The 19,645-nt window shown below is 43.5% G+C and overlaps 1 long non-coding RNA gene across 1 annotated transcript; it reads right to left on the bottom strand.

Annotated features, from left to right (window-relative positions):
• Positions 1 to 5,484: 5,484 nt before the first annotated feature.
• On the bottom strand, positions 5,485 to 14,234 carry LOC139186408 (uncharacterized). Its single transcript, XR_011569953.1, has 3 exons — positions 13,964 to 14,234; positions 6,342 to 6,417; positions 5,485 to 5,823 (listed from the first exon to the last, which is right to left on the bottom strand). It is a non-coding gene; the product is annotated as an uncharacterized lncRNA (long non-coding RNA).
• Positions 14,235 to 19,645: the final 5,411 nt, after the last annotated feature.

The following is a 19,645-nucleotide window of genomic DNA, read 5'->3' as shown; positions in this document are numbered from 1 at the left end:
TCAGGGTCAAACAACAATGCATAGAGCGTTTGTAAATTTCTCATGCAGATGACTGGAAGCTTGCTGGGCATTGATCTTGATTTTGTCTGGGCTTACATGGGCTTCACTCCAAGCTACAGATTTGACTTGTCTTTTCCATGCATTTTGGCCCTCCTTCACTACTGGCTACCCAGTTATCATGGCAAAATAGAGGCATTCAAGAGACTAAGCTGAACATGAAAGCACATCTTAAGCCTCTGCTCACACCACTAATTTCCCATTGGCCAAAGTAGGTCATACGACAAAGCTGACAATCAAAGTGCAAGGAAATACATTCCTCCAATGAATAATATTTGCTGAATAATCTTCCACCACAAGTGGGATCTTATAGAACCAAAGGATGTTTTTCTAAGGAAAAGCAGCAGGAAAAAGTGTTCCAAAGAGAGCAGCATCCGGAAAGGCAGGAAGACACAAGGATGTGTGAGACAGTTGGAAATTGTGGCTGTTTTGACAGACAGAAGCCCAAGACACTTGTGTGAGATGCTGAGTATGTGTAGGAAGCTGAGTCAGGAGAGGCAGACAGGAGCCAATGTTTCAGGGTTGGAGGAAACCTAAAAGATCTGGATAAATTGGGGCCAAGTATTGAGGCCAACCCTCCATTTTGGATTTTCAGGGGCTCCTGCTCTGCCTCCTGAACTCTCTGTTTCCTACGGCGGGGGGAACCGTCCATCAGTCCCCTATGCTCTCTAAGCAACCAATATTATCTCCTCGTCACCATCCAAGTGAAGAACTGCACTAATTCTTTTCTTGATCAGCATGCTGCTGCTGCTGCTAAGTCGCTTCAGTCGTGTCCGACTCTGTGCAACCCCATAGACGGCAGCCTACCAGGCTCCCCCGTCCCTGGGATTCTCCAGGCAAGAACACTGGAGTGGGTTGCCATTTCCTTCTCCAATGCATGAAAGTGAAAAGTGAAAGTGAAGTCCCTCAGTCGTGTCCGACTCTTAGCGACCCCATGGACTTCAGCCCACCAGGCTGCTCCGTCCATGGGATTTTCCAGGCAAGAGTACTGGAGTGGGGTGCCATTGCCTTCTCCCCATGTTCAGCATAGCATCTAGTGAATGTTTATTGTATATACTCCAGAATGTGGAAACAACTGGGGATTCTTCTTTAAAGTTTTTTTTTTTTTTTTTCTGATAAGGCATAATTATTGAGAGAATGGCACAAAATGATGAACAGGAAAGATACACAGCCTGTCAGCAGAAATATCCACCCTTCACATTTTGACCAATGGCCTTCCAGATTATATGCAAAGCAATTACATAGATACCATCATATGTCCTGCTATCTTTAACCAGCTTCTTTATTAAAAATTTTTAGTATTTATTTATTTAAATGGCTGTGCCAGGTCTTAGTTGCAGTACACGGGATCTTCGATCTTTGTTGCTGCTTACGAAATCTTTAGTTACAGCATGCAGGATCTTTAGTTGTGGTATTCCAACTCTTAGCTGCGGCATATGAGATCTAGTACCCAGACCAAGAATGAAAGCCAGACCCCCTGCACTGGGAGTGCAGAGTCAGGCACTGGACCACCAAGAAAGTCCCTGCTGAACTTTCTTATAAATCAACTCAAAACATAACCTATCACAACCTTTTTAATGGCTGCAGTGTATTTTATTGTATGACTATATCATCATTTATCCAATCTCTTTAATTTTTACTGCTAGAAACAATACTCTGAAGAATATCTTTTTAAATATTTATCTACCTACTGGTCTAGTTATTTGTTGAAGCATAAATTGCCAGAAGTGGAATAGTTTGTTCAAATACATACTGACTTAAACTTTTCATGCATATCACCAAGTTGCCTGCCAGAATGGTTGTATCAATATGCATTTCTATCAATGATGTCTGAAAGTGGCTTTTCCCCACACACTTGATGTCATTGGGTATTATACACATTGCTAGTGTGAAGAGTTTTATCTAATTGTTATTATAATGAAACAGTGACTTTTTTTGTGACTTTGTGAATTTTTTAATTAATTAATTTATTTAATTTGACTGCTCCAGGTCTTAGTTGCAGCATGTGGGATCTAGTTCCAAGGAATTGGACTCAGGCCCCTGCACTGGGAGCATGGAGTCTTAGCCTCTGATCCACCCTGAAAGTCCCTGAAAAAAATACGTTTTGAACCAAAATTCTCCTAGCAGAGCCACCAGCAAATGTTAAAGTAGACACAGATATTTTAGGAGGATGAATTATTAAAGATAGAAATAGAAATTAATAAATTAGAAAGCAAAAAATGTAGATAATAAATAAAATGAAGAGCTGATTCTTTAAAAAAGGAGGAGGTTAAACAGAAGAGGAAAATTTTAAAGTATCAAGCAAGAGAAAAAAATAAGAGGTAAAACACAATGCCAAGTATAAGGAATAGGGTTTTTATATCCACATATAAAGAACTAAAAATTATTAGAAAATTCTATGTTGATATACCTAAAAATTTATCTGAAGTGATTTCCTTGAAAATGTTAAGTTCCTGAAATTGATTCTAAAGAAGCAAAACCCATTGATAAAATGGAAACAGTTGTAAATAATCTACACCCACCAGCAACAGCATCCCACATGATTTTATGAATGAGTTCTAGGAAATCTTATTTTGAAATATCATTTCTATGTTATTTTAACTACATCTTTAAACTAGCATAGGAAAAGATGTAATTTGTAATACAAAAATACAGTGTGTTTTATAATACAAAAGTCTAATGAGGCATTTATAGACTTGAAAGTCTTAAATAAAATATTTATAAGTTATACCCAGCAGTATATTAAAAGAATTGTGCACCAGGATCATGTAGTGTTTATTCCAGGAAGGGTAATTTGTTCAGCATTAAGTAATGTGTGTTGAATCAAGCATTCTGTAATACATCAGATGGCGAAAGGAAAAGAGCATATGATCATCTCAATATACGCCAAAAATGCATTAATTAAAATGTGACATCTATTCCAGATAATGATGAAAATGACAGTAATGATGGCAAATACCTTAGGAAGAAAGAAAAGGAGGGCCAAGGATACTCTTTTAAAATCAGAAGCCACAGCAGCAATCTTAATAGTAAAACATTAAACATATTTCCATTAAATGAGATGCTCGCTATTATTGCTACTAATCAAAATGTTTTTGAAGTCTCAGAACTTAAGAAAAAGAAATCAGTTCAGTCCAGTCGCTCAGTGGTGTCCAACTCTTTGTGACCACGTGCACTGCAGCGCTCCAGGCTTCACTGTCTATCTCCAACTCCCAGAGCTTCCTCAAACTCATGTCCATTGAGTCGGTGATGCCATCCAACTATCTCATCCTCTGTTGTCCCCTTCTCCTGCCTTCAATCTTTCCCAGCATAGGGGTCTTTTCAAATTAGTCAGTTCTTCGCATCAGGTGGCCAAAGTATTGCAATTTCAGCTTCAGCATCAGTCCTTCCAATGAATATTCAAGGCTAATTTCCTTTAGAATTGACTGGTTTGATCTCCTTGCAGTCAAAGAGACTCTGAAGAGTCTTCTCCAACACCACAGTTCAAAAGCATCAATTCTTCAGTGCTCGGCTTTCTTTACAGTCCAATTCTCACATCCATACATGACTACTGGAAAAACCATAGCTTTGACTAGGGGGACCTTTGTTGGCTAAGTAGTGTGTCTGCTTTTTAATATACTGTCTAGGTTGGTCATAGCTTTTTTCCCAAGGAGCAAGTGTCTTTTAATTTCATGAAAAAAAAATTTTTTAATAAATTTTTTAAGAAACTAATTTAAAGAAATTTAATTTTAAAAAAGAAATTTAAATTTTAAAAAGAAAAAGAAATAAAGAGATCAATATTAAAATAATAGTAAATTATCTTTATATCCAGACTACACTCTTTTCTTTCTAGGAAATCCATGAAAACCAACTGAAAATATTATTGAAACTAATAAGAGAAGTCAATAAAGTGCTTCAGTATAAGAAACACACACAAAAAAAGAAATATATAGAGAAATTTATGACTTTCTTCTATACTACCAATAACCAGTGAGTAAATGGAATGAAAAAAATCCATTCATAATTGCAATAATAACTGTAGAATACCTGTACATAGGACTATGACCAAAAGTATATGGTTTACATGAGAAAAATGATAAAATATTTCCAAAGAAAAAAAACTAAAAAGGTTTGAGATACCACATTTCATTATAAAAAAAGATACTAGCTTTCACTGAATTACTTTATAAGGATCCAGTGACCATTTTTTGAGGTTTTGAGTATGAAGATTTTCTCAAAAATGATTTATTTTTCCATCCCAGAGCTAGTTCAATTTGTGCCAAAAACTGTTAATTGTGCTTACCCCTTTCCTCTACTGACTGTTTCTTGTAAGAGGTCTTGATGCTCTTATGTCTGCCAGGATGGGAGAATGAGTTTTCTGGAAACACTCTGGTCTATAGATCTGTGTCTGACGAGAGAACCAAGAAGATTTGGACAGGGTTTGGGAAAGAGTTCTTGGAAGAATGCACAATCAAAGCAGTTCAAGGCTATGATTCAGGAATAGATGATGCTGACAGTGATGTGACAAGACTACTTCCCTTCTCATCAAAGCTTGGCACCTCCTGAGGCCAAGATAGCACAGGTGGTGAAACAGATTCTGAATATATTTTGAAGATATAGTTGATAGGATTTGCTGACAAATTGAACATAGGGTGAGAGAAAAAGAGATGGATCCAAGATGACTCCAAGATTTTTGGCCTGAGCCATTGGAAGCGTGGAGTTGCTGTTTCCTAACATGGCAGAAACTATAGGATGAGCAAGATTCAAAGAGGTCTGAAATTTGATTTTGGACATGTTATATCTGAGATGCTACTGGATAACTAAAAGAGGATATCAAGCAGGTAGTTAGATATGTAAGCCAAGAGTTCTTGGGAGAATCCAGGGTTGGAAATATCAGTTTTGGGGTGTTAGACTCCAGTATTCTTGCCTGGAGCATCCTAGGGACAGAGGAGCCTGGTGGGCTGCTGTCTATGGGGTCGCACAGAGTCGGACAGGACTGAAGCGGTGACTTAGCAGCAGCAGCAGCAGAGCCATGAGAGGGAGGCCCAGGTGTCTCCGTTGTCAAGAATCCACCTGCCATTGCAGGATATTTGAGTTCAATCCCTGGGTTGGGAAGATCTCCAGGAGTAGGAAATGGCAACTCACTCCAGTACTCTTACCTTGCCTGGTTAATCCATGGACAGAGGAGCCTGGCGGGCTACAGTCCGTGGGATCACAGAAGAATTGGACACAACTTGGTGACTAAACAACAGAGCCATGAGAGTGGATGAGGTCACCAGGAAGTAAATGGAGATAAAGAAAAGGATCCAGGACTGAGTCTGGAAAAATCCAACATTTAGATTGGGGAGAGGAGAAAGAAGCAACAGAGAAAACTAAGAACGGTTATTGAAGTAGAAGGGAAACTATTAATAGAAGAATGCAACGTCATGGAAGATAAGAACAGGAAGTGTTTCCAGGAGCAGAGAATCGTCACCTGTGCCAAACACTGCAGGTCAGTTGTATTAGTTCCGGAGGAACCAGCTGCTGTGACAGAGCTATTCCCCATATCTCAGTGGTATAGGCAATATGTTTATTTCTCGTTCACATATAGTATTTTCAGCAGCAGAGGGGAAGGATAAAAGGGAAAGAGAAGCGGTTCTCCACTCCACGATGATAACCAGGGTCCCATGCTGATAGAGTCTGAGTCATCTTCAACTTGTGGTTTTCAAGGTCAGTTAGCGTGTGATGTCAGCCAGGAAATGGGGGCGGGAGATGAGGCTGGCACACGGGAAGTGAATTGGTAAGAGTCTGGTGAGAGACAGAGAGCACATTCAAGTTGGGTAACTAGAGAAAAGTGTAAAAAAGAGACGATGCATAAAGATGCGAGCAGGGGCAGGAACACTGTTACAGGCTTCCTGTAACTCTGATATGGTTGATCGTGGGAGCTATTACCACCCCAGGTCTGACGAGACAGGAGAAAGTAATGGTCAGAGGAAATGGGGGAGAGAAAGAACTATGTGGGGAGAGATGCTGGACTGAGGCTTTGGTAGAGGAAAACAGCCAACCCAATCCCACAGGAGGGAGCCGGGGGAACAAATACTCTGACCTCACTCTCCTCCTGCCCTCCAGTCTCCTCCAGGTATCTTCCATTGACTCCACCCAACCAGAAACCAGAAGGCTCATTGATAAAGTCCCTAGTGGTTATGCTCCCAAGGTACACAACAGCATGGAGGACAGTGAGAGGAGTGGATCTGGAGGAGTAAATATCCCGCACAAGATGTTTCTATAAGTCAGGCTTGGAAGTCACAGAACTTCCTTCCACTTACCTTCCATTGGCTGGAACCCAGTCATATGGCCCCACCTAACCACCAAGAAGTTTAGGAAATATGGTCCAGCTGGTGCCTAGGAAGAAGAAAGAGAGATTTAGTGACCAGATAGCCTGTCTCCAACTCAAGGTCAAGCAAGATGATAACCATCCATTGACCATTAGATTTAACAACATGGAGGCCATTGGTGATTACAATAGTCTGGTCTTGGTAGAGTGGTGGGTGTGGGAGCCTAGGTGGAATGGATTCAAGAGAGAGTTGGAGGAGAAAGCACAGCAGTTATTAGCAACAACAACAACTTCTTTCAATAAGTTCTGATGTACAGCAAAGCAATAAGATTCCATTTCCTTCTTCAGGGGATCTTCCTGGCCCAGGGATCGAACCCACGTCTCCTGCATTGCAGGTGATTTCTTTACTGCTGTGGAGAAGGAAATGGCAACCCACTCCAGTACTCTTGCCTGGCAAATCCCATGGACGAAGTAGCCTGGTAGGCTACAGTCCATGGAGTCGAAAAGAGTCGGACACGACTGAGCGGCTTCACTTCACTTCTTTACTGCTGAGCCCCTGGGGAAGCCCTCTAAACACTAGACTGCCAGGGAACTCCTTTGCTTTGTTTTTTACAATGAAGAACCAAAAGCTTATTTTTATGCTAATACGAGTTTTCCAGTAGAGAAAAAAAAAAAAATATGTTGTAGGAAGCAGAGGCTAAATGGTTGTAGTGATGTCCTTGAGTAAGCAAGCAAGGATGGGGGCTAGCGATAAAGCAAAGGTTGGCCTTGGAAAGAACACAAGCAGTTCATCTCTAGTGACAGTGATATATGGACAAAGTCCAGGTGGGGAGTAAAAGTGTGCTTATTGAAGTTCTTTTTCCAATCACTTGTATGATCTCAAGGAAATAAAAAGCAAAATTAGGGCACATCCCTGGTGGTCCAGTGGCTAAGACTTTGCTCCCAATGCATGTCGCACAGGTTCCTTCCCTGGTTAGGGAACTAGATCCCACATGCCATGACTAAAGATTCTACATGCCACTGCTGCTGCTGCTGCTAAGTCACTTCAGTTGTGTCCGACTCTGCGCGACCCCATAGACAGCAGCCCACCAGGCTCCCTCATCCCTGAGATTCTCTAGGCAAGAACACTGGAGTGGGTTGCTATTTCCTTCTCCAATGCATGAAAGTGAAAAGTGAAAGTGAAGTCAGTCGTGTCCGACTCTTAGCCACCCCATGGACTGCAGCCTGCCAGGCTCCTCTCTCCGTGGAATTTCCCAGGCAAGAATACTGGAGTGGGTAGCCATTCCCTTCTCCAGGGGATCTTCCCAACCAACAGATACCTAAGTTGAATTCAGTCTCAGGCCGTCTGCCTTCAGATCGCTTGCCCTTGACTTCAACATGTGGATCTATACATACTGGCCATGTCAGAGAGTGATAAACACCAGAGGTGGCTGGGCTTGAGAGGAATAAATGAAATTTTACAATTTTTTGTTGTTGTTTTTATAAATTTGGCTGCACTGACTCTTAGTTACAACATATAGGATCTAGTTCCCCAACCAGGGATGGAACCCAGGACCCCTGCATGGGGAGCACAGAATCTTTGGATTCCACTGGACCACCAGGGAAATCCAGAGAGGAGTAAATGAAACTTTAAAAGGTCAAAGGGCTGAGGCTTGTAGGTGAGGATGAGATGCTCTGCGTAGGAGGGAGTTTCTGGGGGCTTGCTGTGAGAGATGATTGACCAAGTGGTGACTCAGAAAGCCTAGGACCAGAAGGCAGAGCCAATATCAGGAGGACAGGGACGAGTGAGTAGATTCAAAGAGACCCTCCCACCATCCTCAGCTTGTGTCGGCTCTGCATCTATCAGCATGTTACGCTTGACAGGGAGGCCTGGCACGCTGCAGTCCGTGGGGTTGCAAAGAGTCAGACACGACTTAGCGACTAAACAACAACAACAACATTCCCATGGTTCCCGTGTGTATATCACTGGCTGAGACTCTGTTCTGTTTCCAGGGTGCTGTGGTGGTAACCGTAATGACGATACTGTGGTAAAAACAGCTTCCAGTCAATGAAAACTTGATAACAACGATGAACTTTGTGAAGAACTTTATCAATGAAAGATTCATCAATCCGGGGAAAAGGGGATATGTGCATGCATGCAGATGACTCACTTTCCTGTACAGCAGGAACACAACATTGCAAAGCAACTATACTTCAATAAAAATAAATAAATTCATCCGTGAGTGAAGAGGCTTCCCGAGTAGCTCAGTGGTAAAGAATCCACCTGCCAGTGCAGGAGACCTGGGTTTGATCCCTGGATTGGGAAGATCCCCTGGAAAGGGCATGGCAACCCACTCCAGTATTCTTGCCTGGGAAATCCCACGGACAGAGGAGTCTGACGGGCTACAGTCCACGGGGTCACAAAGAGTTGGATACAACTTAGTGATGAAACAACAAGTAAATGAAGAACCAAGAATTTTTCTTACATTTTATCATTTGATGCTTATAATACCACTGTGAGGTACACACCGCTCTTCCCATTTTCAGATGAGCAAAGTGAGGCTCAGAGAGGTTGTATCCCTTGTCCAAGGTCACACAGGTAGAGAGTGGCAGAGCTGGGGCTTCAACCCCAGCCTGTTAGAGTCAGAAGCCTACACTTGCTACATGGTACCATCTGCCTATTTGGGGGATGAAAAACCAGGAACCTAACAGGGCCTCAGGGGGGCAGGGCCCCTGTGTGAAAGGGACTCCCTTTAATGAAGGCAATTGAGAAACAAGCCTCCTCTTTATTTGCCTGTAACAGGGGCTCGGCAAAGCTAATTATCTTCCTGTGAACCAGTTAACTATTCAATTTTCTCCATTTGGATAATTCATTATCAGAGTCAAATGCAGGATCCAGCTAATTTTAGAAACATGCAGCTGTAGGGTCAGCTGGGGAACAAGCCCAGCTGAGAAAGAAGGAAAAGCAGGCACCAGCCTCCGCTTTGAAGGGAGAGGGGGAGACCTGAGGGGCCCCATGGCCGGCAGGAGTAGAGCAAAGGCTTCGGCGAGTGGGCTGGGATTCCCCCAGCACCAGAAAGCAGGGAAGTCAGGGAGGGTCTGGAGCCCCAGGACCGCAAAGCTGCAATCGCGGCTGCCAGCACCCACTCACGTAGAGATGGGGCACTTCAATCACTAGCTGCTTTAACTGCCTCCTCCCTCCCTTTTGGGGATCCACGGGAATCAGTCATCCCTTCATCCTTACAGTTTCACTGGGAGTCAGCTCATAAAGGTGTCAGGCCACAAGAAGAGAAAGACCTTAGGTCCTGCCTCTGACTATCGACAAGGGTCAACATTGCTAACATTTATCAAAAGTCAGTCCTGTCTCATACCAAGGAGGTTACGAGCTGTCATTTCCTGTACTATAGATGGGAACACTGAGGCTCGGAGAGGTAATGTCACCTGCTCAAAATCTCGTAATTAGATTTATGGCAGAAGTTGGGATTTGAGCTTAACTCCCAAATTCGTGCTCTCATTGTCCTTTTTTTCTTTTTCTTGCACACAAGTTATTGTTTTTTTCCCCAGATTCTTTCCCCTCATAGGTTATTATAAAATATTGAGTATGGTTCCCTGTGCTATATAGTAGGTCCTTATTGGTTATCTATTTTATATGTAATACTGTGTAAATGTTAACCTCAAATTCTTAAGTTCTCTCTCCCTGCCTTTCCCCTTTGGTAACCATAAGTTTGGGCTTCTCAAGTGGCTCAGTGTTAAACTTTCGCCTGCTAATGAAGGAGACGCAGGAGACAAGGGTTTGATCCCTATGTCAGGAAGATCCCCTGGAGAAGGAAATGGCAACCCATTCCATTATTCTTGCCTGTAAAACCCCATGGGAAGAGGAGCCTGGAGGGCCACAGCCCATGGGTTTGCAAAGAATCGGACACGCCTGAGTGCCTGAGCACAGCACAGCAACCGTTAAGTTTATTTTCCATGTCCCTGGGTATATTTCTGCTTTGTATTGGTATATAAGTTCATTTGTATCTTTTTTTTTCTTAGATTCCACATATAAGCTGTATCATGATATTTGTCATTGTCTGTCTGGCTTACTTCACTTAGCATGATAACCTCTCTATGACCACCCATGTTGCTGCAATGGAATCATTCCATTCTTTTTTATGGCTGAGTAGTATTCCATTCTGTATATGTACCACATCTTCTTTATCCATTTATATGTTGATGGACATTTAGGTGGCTTCCAGTCTTGGCTGTTGTAAATAGCACTGCTATGAACATAAGGGTGCATATATATTTTCAAATTATGGTTTTGTCCATTTTCATTCCAATCCCAAAGAAAGGCAATGCCAAAGAATGTTCAAAGTGAAGTGAAAGTCACTCAGTCATGTCTAACTCCTTGCAACCCCATGGACTATACAGTCCATGGAATTCTCTAGGCCAGAATACTGGAGTGGGTAGCCTTTCCCTTCTCCATGGGATCTTCCCCACCCAGGAATCAAACTGAGGTCTCCCTCAATGTAGGCAGATTCTTTACCAGCTGAGCCACAAGGGAAGCAATGTTCAAACATTTGAAAGAATATTCAAACTACTGCACAACTGCACTCATCTCACAGGCTAGCAAAGCAACGCTCAAAATTCTCCAAGTAAGGCTTCAGTAGTATGTGAACTGAGAACTTTCAGACGTTCAAGCTAGATGTAGAAAAGGCAGAGGAACCAGAGATCAAACTGCCAACATCTGCTGGATCATAGAAAAAGCAAGAGAGTACCAGAAAAACATCTACTTCTGCTGTATTGACTATGCCAAAGCCTTTGACGGTGTGGATCACAAAAAACTGTGGAAAATTCTTCAAGAAATGGGAATACCAGGCCACCTTACCTTTCTCCTGAGAAACCTGTATGCGGGTCAAGAAGCAACAATAAGAAGTAGACATGAAACTACAGACTGGTTCCAAATTGGGAAAGGAGTATGTCAAGGCTGTATATTGTCACCTTGTTTATTTGACTTACATGCAGAGTATATCATGCAAAATGCTGGGCTGGATGAAGCACAGGCTGAAATCAGGATTATGGGGAGAAATATTAGTAACCTCAGATATGCAGATGACACCACCCTTAGGGTAGAAATCGAAAAGGAACTGAAGAGCTTCTTGATGAAAGTGAAAGAGGAAAGTAAAAAAGCTGGCTTAAAGCTCAACATTCAGAAAACTAAGATCATGGCATTCAGTCCCATCACTTCTTGGCAAATAAATGGGGAAACAATGGAAACAGTGACAGACTTTATTTTCTTGGGCTCCAAAATCACTGCAGATGGTGAGTGCAGCCAGGAAATTAAAAGACTTGCTCCTTGAAAGAAAAGCTATGACCAGCATAGACAGCATATTAAAAAGCAGAGATATTACTCTGCCAACAAAGACCCATCTAATCAAAGCTATGGTTTTTCTGGTGGTCATGTATGGATGTGAGAGTTGGACTATAAAGTAAGCTGACCACTGAAGAATTGATGCTTTTGAACTGTGGTGTTGAAGAAGACTCTTGAGAGTCCCTTGGACTACAAGGAGATCAAACCAGTCAATTCTAAAGTAAATCAGTCCTGAATATTCATTGGAAGGACTGATGCTGAAGCTGAAACTGCAATACTTTGGCCACCTGATGCGAAGAACTGACTCATTGGAAAAGACCCCGATGCTAGGAAAGATTGAAGGGAGGAGAAGGAAACGACAGAGGATGAGATGGTTGGATGGTTTAAGCTCTAGGAGTTGGCAATGGACACGGAAGCCTGGAGTGCTGCAGTCCATGGGGTAACAAAGAGTTGGATAGGACTGAGTGATTGAACTGAACTGACTGATGGTAGTTCTATTGTAGTTTTTTTTTTTTTTTGAGGAACCTCCATATTATTTTCTATTCTGGCTGAAGCAATTTACATACTCATGTATAGTGTGGAAGAATAACCTTCTCTCCACACCCTCTCCTTTCCAGCATTTGTTATTTGTAGACGGTTTGATGATGGCCATTCTGACCAGTGTGAGGTGATACCTCATTGTAGATTTGATTCACATTTCTCTAATAATTAGCACTTAAAGCCACATGCTATGCATGCAATTTCTAGAAGCAGCAGGATAAAGAAAGGGCGTGTTGGGACATCTCTGGTGATCCAGCGGTTAAGAATCCGCCTTGAAGGGCGGGGCACTCGGATTCAATCCCTGGTCAGGAAAATAAGATCCCACATGCCTCAGAGCAACGAAGATCATGTGCTGCAATTCCTGAGCCTGTGCACTCCAGAGTCCACATGCCACAGCTAGAATCTCTATCCCAAAATTGCTGGAGCCCACATACTCTGGAGCCCATGTGCTGCAAATAGAGAGTCCAAGCGTTGTAACGAAAGATCCCGCATGCCGCAACAAAGACCTGATGCAGCCAAATAAATAAATACATAGTTTTTTTAAGGAAAAAAAAAGAGAGAATGGGGGTGTTTGGGCAGCAAGGTTTGGAGGGGCGCTCGGTTCAGTAAATAAAGTCAACTGATCAAGGATATTCAAACCCTCAGCAAACTCCTTAGAGGAAAGGGGCACATTCCTTCTGTCTGCAAAAAAAAAAAAAAAGGTCTAGAATTTTTGCCACTATCTATTCCCATGTGCTTGAGGATCATCAAGAGAGATCAGAAAATAACCTGGTGAGTCTGTCTGCTGGGCCAGTTGCTGGGTGCCAGGGTTGGGGTGGGAGTATACTGACAATAGTTCTACTGAGCACTTATTCTATGCCAACAAGTACGTACGATCACCACTTTTTTCAAGGTTTAACTCATTTAATCCTCACAATGCTCCCTGAGGCTGTCATTCATATCATCGCCATTGTAGATAGAGAAACTGAAACACCAAACACAGTTCCTCACTAGCCCTTGGGAGAGGAAGCTGAATTCAAAATCTGAGCAGTTTTACTCCACAGCCTCCCTCCAGCCAGCTGGGCCCTGGCAGAGGGTCAGAGGGCTTCCCTGGTGGCTCAGATGGTAAAAAAAAAATCCTTCTGCAATGCAGGAGACCTGGGTTCCATCCCTGGGTCAGAAAGATCCCCTGGAGAAGGAAATGACAATCCACTCCAGTGTTCTTGCCTGGAGAACGCCATGAACAGAGAAGCCTGCAGGCTACAGGGTGTGGGGTTGCAGAGAGTTGGACAGGACTGAGCAACTAACACTAGAGGGTCAGAAGGAGAGCAGGTGGGAAGACCACCCAAACCATGGAGAGCTCCCTGAGGCCCTGAGCTTGAAGAGCCAGGTTCCTGAGGCTGGTTCTTTGTGACTCCTGACCACCACCAGTGTCTTCCCTTTGTGGAGAGCTCTGATTTCTTGCAGAGGGAAATTCTCCTTGGGCCAACGCTGAGGGCCCAGATGCTCTGACTGGATTCAACTTCCTGAAAAGCCCTGCAGAGTGGAGTCCTGACCCAGACTCATTCGTCCTCAGGGTTCTGGAAACCCATCCTCTGAGAAGTCAGTTTTTTCCAGGGTGAGCAGACAGAGAATTGCTCTCCACATCAACCCAACAGTCACTTCCCCTGTCCAGCCCTGCCCTTTCCACATCTGCCACTACTTCCCATATCCCATTACTATGGGAAAGCCAAGCCCCTCTGTCTCAGCTTCTTCATTTTTACCTCTGCCATCCCTGCAAAAGCCCAGGGCCAAAACTGGATCTGCCCAAATTAGGTCTTCCACCTTTTGCCAGCCCTGATGGGAGTTTCCAAGTTCAAAGCCAAGCTCCCCGGCCCAAGCTGTCGGCCCAGAGCCCCAGCAGGTGCAGCCTAGTTGCTAAGCAACATCTTTGGAGCTCTGTGTTTTCCTGTCACATGACTATTGTTGCTAAGGAAACAAGTCCTCTGGCATCCCGGGACACAGCAAGGCTTAAGCAGCGGTGTGTTACCTGAGGTCTAATAAAAACCTTCCTGTCCCTGGTTTGTGATGAGTTGTGAGTCCCTAAACTGCTCTAAGGGACCATCAGATTGATCCTGTCTTTTCCTCAGGCATTGACTTTTCAGAGGGAGTACCTAAACTGGAGTCTTGGGCACTCACTGGGCACTCATGGCACCCAGTTCTTTGGGATGGTCAGTAGCAAGAATGGCTTTCAAGAGATGTACTAATATGCCAGGGTTCAGAAGACAATCTTGCAGTCCCAGTTCCCCCACTTCTATCAATAGATTCTGCTGTAGGGTGAGAATGAAAACGATTTGGATTGGAGAGTGGGAAAACTGAGGAGAGGCTATGGACAAGAGGGTTATAGCGGGGTCTCAGTAATACAGCGGCAACAGAGCCGGACGGGGGTCTGCTCCCAGTACCACCCCCACACCCACAGCTCAAACAGCAGGAGGATGGATGCCACAGTGAGGACGCCACAGTCTCCCCAAGGGCTTGCTCCCTGGATTCTCATGAGGAAATCTCCCTAAAAGACAAAATGATATAGAGATGGACAATAAGAAAGGAAATATGAGGGACTTCCCTGGCAGTCCAGTGAAGAAAGCTTTACACTTCTAATGCAGGGGGCATGAGTTCGAGCCTTGGCCGGGGAACTAAGATTCCAACATGCTGAGAGGCACGGCCAAGAAAATAAGTAAATAAACATGAAAAATAAATAAATACAATTCATCCATTAAAATTTTTTTTCTAAAAAATGTAAAAAGAAAAAAAGAAATATGAGAGAATTGGGGTATCAATGAGGAGTTGCAACAATTGAATAACATATAGAAATTAGAAAAGTAAAGAACAGAGAGAACAAATGGGAGGAGATTATTCAATCAATAGTAGAAAAATATTGAAAATAATTGAAAAATCCCAGAAAATATGAGTTTTAAGATACAGAGATTCTAAGGAATAGATCCAAACCAAACACTTATTTCTATCTCCAAGTCACATCTTTGAGGGAATCACTGGTGACAGAAGATCCTAAGAGCTTATAGAGAATTAAAATGATTTTCATAGAAAATATCAAAATCATAACAGCATCAGACTTCACGAGTAGAAGATGGAAGACCACACAGATCTTCTAAATGTCCAAGGAAAATGAGTTCATCCTTTCCATGAGAGCTGCTTTCATTTCCAAGACTTCTTTTTTAAAAAAATATTTATTTATTTGGCTTTGGTGGATCTCAGTTGAGGCATGTGGGATCTTTCAGTTGCAGCATATGGGATCAAATTCCCCGATCAAGGATCAAATTCAGCCTCCCTGCTTTGGAACACAAAATCTTAACCACTGGATCACCAGGGAATTCCCAAGACATCTTTCTTTATGTGATTGATACGCCCTCTTTTTTTTATTTTTTTTAAGAGAAAGGGATATCTTCTCTTCTCCAACTTTTTAAAAACAGCTTTATTTATTTATGGCTGTGCTGGGTCCTTTGTTGCTGGGCAGGCTGTTCTCTGGCTGCGGTGCGTGGGCTTCCACAGTGGCCTCTCGCGCCGACCACGGTCTAGAGCACAGGCTGGGCAGGTGTGGTGCCCTGGCTTTAGTTGCTCTGAGGCACGTGGGATCTTCCTGCATCACGGATCAAACCCACATCTCCTGCATTGGCAGGCGGGTTCTTTGCCTCTGAGCCACCAGGGGAGACTTGATCCCCCTTTTATAACACCTTGTTCGTTTTTCATGGATGCACTGTCTAATCTTATCTCCTGTCTATTGTCTTGAATTCCTTCAAATTGAACCTATTTGGGTCTCTACCTTTCACACTGGAGTTTTCCTCAAATGTTTGGGGATGTTTAGTGGGTTGTTTGGATGACTGGATTAAGCTTAGAAGTTTAGGTTGCCTGGTCATACATAAGAGGAAAGCACCAAAAAACTAATCAGCAGCTTTTTGCACTTGGCGTGGACATGTGGTTTGAGAACTGCATGGTGAGGTGATTCCCCAGGATCCATTTGTTAGATCCTTCTTAGGCTGGGCAGATTCCCCAGAGAGACCAGTTGGCCACACTCCTGCCTAGAGGATGTGATCTGGCATTCTAGCAATTTTGAGAGAAGAAATGGGTGGGAGTTTTCACATTCAGTCTTTAGTTTCTGCATTCAGAAAAGAGTGTTTTCAGCAGGGACACCCCTGGCCTCAATTATACCTGGCACCCCCAAATCTAGAAGCCCAATTTTACCTTCTCCAGAAAATAATCTGCTGGGGAAGAGAACTGGGAATTTTAGACTTTAATCTTTCTGGGTTTGGTTCTTTTTTTTTTTCTTTTAATATTTATTTATTTGGCTGTGCTAGGTCTCCATGGGAGGCATGTGAGATCTTGATCCTCATTGCAGCATGCAGGATCTTTTTTATTAATAGTTGAGACATTAGAGATCTAGTTGCCTGACCAAGAATCAAACCTGCTCCCCCTGCACTGAGAGCTCAGAGTCTTAACCACTGGACTGCAGGGAAGTCCTTAAATCAATCTTCATGTTTTAGCCCCATCTGATGGTGCTACCAATCCCTAAACTTTTTTGGGGGAGTGAGGGGAAAGGCAGGGGAGGTTCTACCATAAAAGCAGGTTGCATTTATTGGCTTTTCCCATGGCCAGTTTAGGATCAGGTTTCTGGGTCTTCTAAGTGAGCCCCATTTATTCCTGTGCTCTCCAACTTCTAAAATTTTATACCTGCTTGGGGAGATTCATCTTTGAAGATGTAAACCTTTTTAAAACACCTGCACTGTTATGTAAGGATTCGGGGGAAGAAGGTTCGTTATCAGTTGCACTAGTTCAGTGTTCCATCTTGCACCCAAAGTCTTGAATAACAACTGGCACTAAAGAGCATCGCCGGGATTCCAATGTTGGCTTTAGTATCCTCACAGTAGTGTGCACTGGCTACTTAACCATAGGCAAGTTTCAGAAACTCTGTCTCAGTTGTCTTTTCTGTAAAATAGGGATGATGATGGTACTGAGACAGGCCTGGGACCTGGGACCCTTCGCTGCAGTGTTGCAAAACTTGCACCTGGACAAATGTCTTCCTAAGCTACAAAATACAAACTGTAAGGGACTAAGGGATTACGTGCATGCTGCAGTTGGGGCAAGTTATGAGCAAAAAAGATACAAAAAAGTCAAAAAGCCCAACTGCCACTGAAGACCCAAGAGCCAAAAGAGAGTGTCAGGAGCAAAAGCAGGGTGCTCTGAATGCCCTCTCCACACAACACCACCATAAAGGTGGGAGAAACACCTAAGCCCCCGCTCTGGCTGGATCCCTGGACACACCCTTACCCTCACCTCAAATAAGAAACTGAGGGAGTGAGCAAGGGAACCTGTTACTTATTTTTGCTGAAGCCTGGCCTTGAAAGCTTTGTCTGGCCTCTGGTCAATTTCTATGGATTGGAGAAGGCTAAGAACCCTGGCTGGTAACAGTACATCCTTCCTTTGAATGTTGTGAGCTCTTAGACCAGTGCCTAGCACACAGTCAGCCATTCTATCAGAGATGATCAGAGGATGGTGGCAGTGACGATACAGATTACCACATGGCAGCCCCTGTGGCACAGGCAGTGGGTCTGAGGAAACCAAGATGAACATTTCATTTCACTTTTTCCAGTTCCAAACTGGTGTAACTAGTTCTCCCACTCTAATCTATACCATGTAAATACAGTATGTGCCCTAGGTAAACTACAAGCAGGTGGAAGTTCTCCTTGTGCAAATATGACTGGTGACTGGTAACAATGTAAACAGAGTATTCAAATGAACTGGAGGCTAGCATTGCAGGGCAGTTGTTTTCCAGTACGGTTGGATCTCTTCTGTTTAAGTACAATGGCCACGGGCATCATTTCCCAAATGACTTCCTCACACATTTATTTCTGAGAGAGCATCCAAGTCTCATTGTCTGGTACTTGTTTCGAAGGGCAAATGACACCATCTGGACAAGGGAAACAGCATATGCTTGGGGGCAGTGTCCCCTTCTTACCCCAGTGGCTTAAGCAAAGTCTCCTCCCCCTTTCAAGAGCATTCTTCATGTTTTCCTTTCTTCTGGTCGGCTTGGCTTTCATCTTTCAAGCTCTGCTCTCTTTATCCTGCTGAGCAGGCAGCAAACCTGCAGGTTCTGTGATCCTGCTGCTCAGCTTTAAAAAAAAAAAAGAAAAGAAAAACAAAACAAAAACCAAAAAAAAAAAAAAAAAAAAGCCACTCTGTTGCAATTTGTGAACTTCCCCTCCTGGAAGGCATAAGCCATCAGGTTTTGTGAAAGCCACTGCTGCAAGGTCTTGAAATTGATGAGGAAAAGATGGAAGAGGCAAAGAAAGAAAGAGACAGAGGGAAAGAGGCATGGAGAGAGGGAGAGAAAGGAGAGAGGTAGGCGGGAAAGCAAGAAGAGGGGAAAGAGACAGGGAGGGTATCCCCCACCCCCAGCTCCCAGTCTGAACCCTGCTTTTAGAAACAAGGCTTCTTTTATCATGAATGCCAGGCAAGTTTTTTCCACTGAAGATTCACTACCAAGCTGAAGATGACTAGACATATTTTTTAAAAGACAGCAACTGGGTTAGTCTTGGAAGATGCAGCTATTCATATTATCAGCGTCATCGTGCCCTGTTGGGAGTGTTCTTCAACCAGTAACCTGTATTTGGATGGCTCTTCCTCCTAGCTTCAAACACAAAACCTCCACTTCCAGGCAACAATCTCAGACCAGATCATTCAGGGGCCCAGGGGTGTCTCACATATGTTCACAAGTCCGGACAGTTACCCTGAGACATCTGCAGATGTATTCTTTGGTTCCAGCCACCCTCCAGTGGGGTCACCTACATCACTGGGCAATGCTCTCTTCCTCCAGACGTTGCCACGTGGCGAGATACCAATAAAAGACCAGCAGCTGGGCTGTGACTGGGGACAGAGCTGTGCAAAGTCTTCAGGTTAGCATCTCTTTTAGTTTTCCCATTTACAGTCTGTCTTCAGTTCAGTCTCTATCTCTCTCTCCCAAGTCCAACTTAAGATTCAGATATGATACTTATTGGACACAAATCTAAGTGGAACCCCCTTCTCTGAGCTCAGAATTGCCCACAATGAAGGCCTCGCTCACTAGGTCTTGTTCTCTGGTTCCCTCTTTGTTTAGGGTGAATTTCCTGCCACAAAGCCCCTGATAACCCAATGCCAATAGACATCTGGTTGGCAAGCTCATCAGTTCTACAGAGACATAACCAGACAGGTTACACCCCATATGTGGACACAGCTTAGACTAGGCTGGCGAGCCTGCTACCCTCTTGACCCTTGGAAATCTTTCCCAGTCTCTTTCATGAGCTTCTGCCTTCCCTCAACGGTTCTACCTTAAAAAGTGAAGATATGATTCTTCCATTAATGCTTTTCAGAGCTTGGCTTCCAGGAACAAGGATTTGACATGCTGAATAATTCTGTCC

The sequence above is a fragment of the Bos indicus genome, chromosome 13 (assembly GCF_029378745.1).
Source record: "Bos indicus isolate NIAB-ARS_2022 breed Sahiwal x Tharparkar chromosome 13, NIAB-ARS_B.indTharparkar_mat_pri_1.0, whole genome shotgun sequence".
Lineage (NCBI taxonomy): Eukaryota > Metazoa > Chordata > Mammalia > Artiodactyla > Bovidae > Bos > Bos indicus.
This window is presented reverse-complemented; position numbering and strand designations above follow the sequence as displayed.